Raw genomic sequence first — 6,000 nt, 5'->3', positions numbered from 1 at the left:
AATTAGGCTTTCATGGGGTAGGAGCAGAAGCCAGTTTATAGTGGATTAGGGACTAAAGTTAAGGAAGTAGGAAGAATACATAGGAACAGTTTTTAAGAAAAGTGGCTGCAAGAAGAGTGAGAATGGTTGATGTTTAGTTAGGTTGCGGGAAGCTTTTTATTTTTTAATTGATGGGAGTATTCGTGAACATAGCTAAATTCAGAGTAGGAGTAGTTGAAAGCCAGGGGTTCAAAATGCAAGAACAAGGATATTGGATGGAGTCAGGATCCTGAGAGGGAAGCATACAGTGCTTAAGTGAAAAGTTTGCCCTTAGTTTGGGGAGTGGACCCTTCTTTTTATTTTCAATGGAAGAAAAAAAAAGGTCGTGGAGGCATGCAGATGAAGTAGAGAGAGTGGTGTCTGAGGTTGCTACTTAATATGAAAAATAGAATTTGAAATTATCTGTTATGAGGATTAAATGAATAAAGTTCTTAGCGGTAAAGGTAGTGCATAAAGTTCCTGTCACATAACAAAGGCCTAATAAATATTTGTTGATGGTGGTATCTGTTGAGAGAGAGGAGATAGAGTAAGCAGTTTGAGCTAAATAGATGATCCAGACTAGCCAGAAACCAGGAAGAACAGTCGTGTCCTACTCTTTTACGACCCTATGGACGGTAGCCCGCCAGGCTTCTCTGTCCATGAGATTCTCCAGGCAAGAATACTGGAGTGGGTTGCCATTTTCTTCTCCAGGAGATCTTCTGGACCTAGGGATTGAACCAGAGTCTCTTGTTTCCTTCATTGGCAGGAGGGTTTTTTACCTCTAGTGCCAGCTGAGATACTTGTTGTTGTTGTTCTATTTTTAAAAACTGAATTTAAAATTTTATTTTGAGGTAATTGTAGATTCATATATAATCATGAAAAACAGCACATGGAGATACTGTGTATCTTTTACTGTTTCCCCTTACAGTAACAGTTTGCAAAACTGCAAAAGTAGGTAGTCAGGAAACACCTGGAGTAACAGGCAAATTTGGCCTTGGAATACGGAATGAAGCAGGGCAAAGGCTAATAGAGTTTTGCCAAGAGAACGGACTGGTCATAGCAAACACCCTCTTCCAACAACACAAGAGAAGACTCTACACATGCCATCACCAGATGGTCAACACCAAAATCAGATTGATTATATTCTTTGCAACCAAAGATGGAGAAGCTCTATATAGTCAACAAAAACAAGACCGGGAGCTGACTGTGGCTCAGATCATGAACTCCTTATTGCCAAATTCAGACTTAAATTGAAGAAAGTAGGGAAAACCACTAGACCATTCAGGTATGACCTAAATCAAATCCCTTATGATTGTACAGTAGAAGTGAGAAATAGATTTAAGGGACTAGATCTGATAGATAGAGTGCCTGATGAACTATGGACGGAGATTTGTGACATTGTACAGGAGACAGGGATCAAGGCCATCCCCATGGAAAAGAAATGCAAAAAAGCAAAATGGCTGTCTGGGGAGGCCTTACAAATAGCTGTGAAAAGAAGAGAAGTGAAAAGGAAAGGAGAAAAGGAAAGATACAAGCATCTGAATGCAGAGTTCCAAAGAATAGCAAGAAGAGATAAGAAAGCCTTCCTCAGTGATCAATGCAAAGAAATAGAGGAAAACAACAGACTGGGAAAGACTAGAGATCTCTTCCAGAAAATTAGAGATACCAAGGGAACATTTCATGCAAAGATGGGCTCAATAAAGGACAGAAATGGTATGGACCTAACAGAAGCAGAAGATATTAAGAGGTGGCAGGAATACACAGAAGAACTGTACAAAAAAGATCTTAATGACCAAGATAATCATGATGGTATGATCACTGACCTAGAGCCAGACATCCTGGAATGTGAAGTCAAGTGGGCCTTAGAAAGCATCACTACGAACAAAGCTAGTGGAGGTGATGGAATTCCATTTGAGCTGTTTCAAATCCTGAAAGATGATGCTGTTAAAGTGCTGCACTCAATATGCCAGCAAATTTGGAAAACTTAGCAGTGGCCACAGGACTGGAAAAGGTCAGTTTTCATTCCAATCCCACGGAAAGGCAATGCCAAAGAATGCTCAAACTACTGCACAATTGCACTCATCTCACATGCTAGTAAAGTAATGGTCAAAATTCTCCAAGCCAGGCTTCAGCAATATGTGAACGATGAACTTCCAGATGTTCAAGCTGGTTTTAGAAAAGGCAGAGGAACCAGAGATGAAATTGCCAACATCCACTGGATCATGGAAAAAGCAAGAGAGTTCCAGAAAAACATCTATTTCTGCTTCATTGACTATGCCAAAGCCTTTGACTGTGTGGATCACAATAAACTGTGGAAAATTCTTCAAGAGATGGGAATACCAGACCACCTGACCTGCCTCTTGAGAAACCTGTCAGGAAGCAATAGTTAGAACTGGACGTGGAACAATAGACTGGTTCCAAATTAGAAAAGGAGTGCTTCAAGGCTGTATACTGTCACCCTGCTTATTTAACTTCTATGCAGAGCACATTATGAGAAACGCTGGACTGAAAGAAGCACAAGTTGGAATCAAGATTGCCGGGAGAAATATCAATAACCTCAGACATACAGATGACACCACCCTTATGGCAGAAAGTGAAGAGGAACTAAAAAGCCTCTTGATGAAAGTGAAAGTGGAGAGTGAAAAAGTTGGCTTAAAGCTTAACATTCAGAAAACTAAGATCATGGCATCCGGTCCCATCACTTCATGGCAAATAGATGGGGAAACAGTGGAAACAGTGTCAGACTTTATTTTTTTGGGCTCCAAAATCACTGCAGATGGTGATTGCAGCCATGAAGTTAAAAGACGCTTACTCCTTGGAAGGAAAGTTATGACCAGCCTAGATAGCATATTCAAAAGCAGAGACGTTAGTTTGCCAACAAAGGTCCATCTAGTCAAGGCTATGGTTTTTCCAGTGGTCATGTATGGATGTGAGAGTTGGACTGTGAAGAAGGCTGAGCGCCGAAGAATTGATGCTTTTGAAGTGTGGTGTTGGAGAAGACTCTTTAGAGTCCCTTGGGCTGCAAGGAGATCCAACTAGTCCATTCTAAAGAAGATCAGTCCTGGGTGTTCATTTGAAGGAATGATGCTAAAGCTGAAACTCCAATACTTTGGCCACCTCATATGAAGAGTTGACTCATTGGAAAAGACTCTGATGCTGAGAGGGATTGAGGGCGGGAGGAGAAGGGGGCGACAGAGGATGAGATGGCTGGATGGCATCACTGACTGGATGGACGTGAGTTTGAGTGAATTCCGGGAGTTGGTGATGGACAGGGAGGCCTGGTGTGCTGTGGTTCGTGGGGTCCCAAAGAGTCGGACATGACTGAGGGACTGAACTGAACTGAACTGAGTACAGTATCACAACCAGGATTGACAGATACAGTCAAGACAGCATTTCCATGATTTCCAAAGTCCTTCCTGTTACTCTTTTGTAGCCATACCCACTTCATTCCAGTCCCCACTAGTTTTTAACCCTTAGCAACTATTAATCTGTTTTCCATTTTTAGAATCTTGTCATTTCAAGAATTTTATGTAAATGGAGGTATAGATATACAGAATTTTGAGAATGGCTTTTTAGAATTTAGCATAATTTTCTGGAAATCTTTCTAAGTTGTGTGTATCAGTAGTTTGTACCTTTTTGCTGCTATGGTATGGATGTACCAATTTGTTTAAATGTTCGTTCATTGGAGAACATCTCAGTTGCCTCAAGTTTTCATTTATTACAAGTAAAATTGTAGAAACTTGTGTACAGAATCTCATGAACAGAGGAGCTTGGTGGGCTACAGTCCATAGCATTGCAAAGAGTTGGATGTGACTGAAGGTACTGAACACACACATCTTGTGTTTAGTAAGAAGCTTAACCCCTTCCCTAGGAATGTCCATTTGCTTCTGCACCATTTGTTTAAAAGCCTGTACTTTCTCTGGTATTATTTTTGCACCTTTATGAAAATTCAATTGAATGTATTTGTGTGGGTCAATTTCTGGATTTTCCTCATCTGTTCCATTGTTTTATGTGTCCATACATCCTCTAGTACCATGCAGTCCTGATTACTGAAGCTGTACAATGCACCTTGAAATTGGGTAGGCCAGTTCCTCCCACTTTATTCTTTTTATAAATTATTTTAGCTATTCTATTTCCTTTGCCATTTCATATAGATTTTAGAGTAATATTGTCTATATTACAGAAAATGTTGGCTATTAAGCATAATATTAGCTATGTATATTCTTTTCCCTATAGATTGTTATATAATATTGAGTATAATTCCCTGTGCTCTACAGTAGGTCCTTGTTGGTTATCTATTTCATACATAGTAGTATATATATATGTTAATCCCAACCTTCTAATTTATCTCTCCTCCTTCCCCCTTTCCTCTTTGGTAACCGTAACTTTGTTTTCTGTGTCTGGGGGTGTCTTTCTGTTTTGGAAATAAGTTCATTTGTTGTTATGTATCAACAAAGTTTGTCACAATTTTTTTTTTTTTACAGCTGCTAGTTCAGCTTATGACATTGCATATATGCTCTTTCCTTGAGACTACAAATATTTCAGTATACAATAAAAGTACTTTATGTGAAATCACTAAGTCATTGAGAATTTTAAGGTGTATCCTCATGGATCAAAATGTAATAAAATTAATGTTTTTTTGCTGCTTCATTGAGACCATTTTAGAGGGAATTGAGGTGATTGTTTTTCCCGTAGTCATGTATGGATGTGAGAGTTGCACTGTGAAGAAAGCTGAGCACCGAAGAATTGATGCTTTTGAACTGTGGTGTTGAAGAAGACTCTTGAGAGTCCCTTGGACTGCAAGGAGATCCAACCAGTCCACTCTGAAGGAGGTCAGTCCTGGGTGTTCATTGGAAGGACTGAAGTTGAAGCTGAAACTCCAATACTTTGGCCACCTGATTGGGATTAATATATATATATATATACTACTATGTATGAAATAGATAACCAACAAGGACTGTATAGCACAGGGAATTATACTCAATATTATATAACAATCTATAGGTGATGCAAAGAGCTTCATTTGAAAAGACCCTGATGCTGGGAAAGATTGAAGGTGGGAGGAGAAGGGGATAACAGAGGATGAGATGGTTGGATGGCATCACCGACTCGATGGACTTGAGTCTGAGTGAACTCCGGGAGTTGGTGACGGACAGGGAGGCCTGGTGTGCTGCGATTCATGGGGTCGCAAAGAGTCGGATACGACTGAGCAACTGAACTGAACTGCTTCCAATATTTCTAATATTAGAAAGTATATTTCCTAATATTTCAATTTAAGTGAATTCATAATCACATTTAACCTTCAAATCTGGAATGTTCCTTTTTCAGTGCTGAGGATCCATTTCAGTTCAGTCGCTCAGGTGTGTCCAACACTTTGCGACCCTATGAATCACAGCATGCCAGGCCTCCCTGTCCATCACCAACTCCCGGACTTTACCCAAACTCACGTCCATCGAGTCAGTGATGCCATCCAGCCATCTCATCCTCTGTCGTCCCCTTCTCCTCCCACCCTCAATCTTTCCCAGCATAGGGTCTTTTCCATGAGTCAACTCTTTGCATGAGGTGGCCAAAGTATTGGAGTTTCAGCTTCAACTTCAGTCCTTCCAATGAACACCCAGGACTGATCTCCTTTAGGATGGACTGGTTGGATCTCCTTGCAGTCCAAGGGACTCTCAAGAGTCTTCTCCAACACCACAGTTCAAAAGCATCAATTCTTTGGCACTCAGCTTTCTTCACAGTCCAACTCTCACATCCATACGTGACTACTGGAAAAACCATAGTCTTGACTAGATGGACCTTTGTTGGCAAAGTAATGTCTCTGGTTTTGAATATGCTGTCTAGGTTGGTCATAACTTTCCTTCCAGGGAGTAAGCGTCTTTTAATTTCATGGCTCCAATCACCATCTGCAGTGATTTTGGAGTCCCAAAGATAAAGTCTGACACTGTTTCCACTGTTAGCCCATCTATCCCATGAAGTGATGGG

This window comes from Bos indicus x Bos taurus, chromosome 2, assembly GCF_003369695.1.
Source record: "Bos indicus x Bos taurus breed Angus x Brahman F1 hybrid chromosome 2, Bos_hybrid_MaternalHap_v2.0, whole genome shotgun sequence".
Classification (NCBI taxonomy): domain Eukaryota; kingdom Metazoa; phylum Chordata; class Mammalia; order Artiodactyla; family Bovidae; genus Bos; species Bos indicus x Bos taurus.
The sequence above is the reverse complement of the archived record's forward strand: the minus strand, read 5'-3'. Positions refer to the sequence as shown.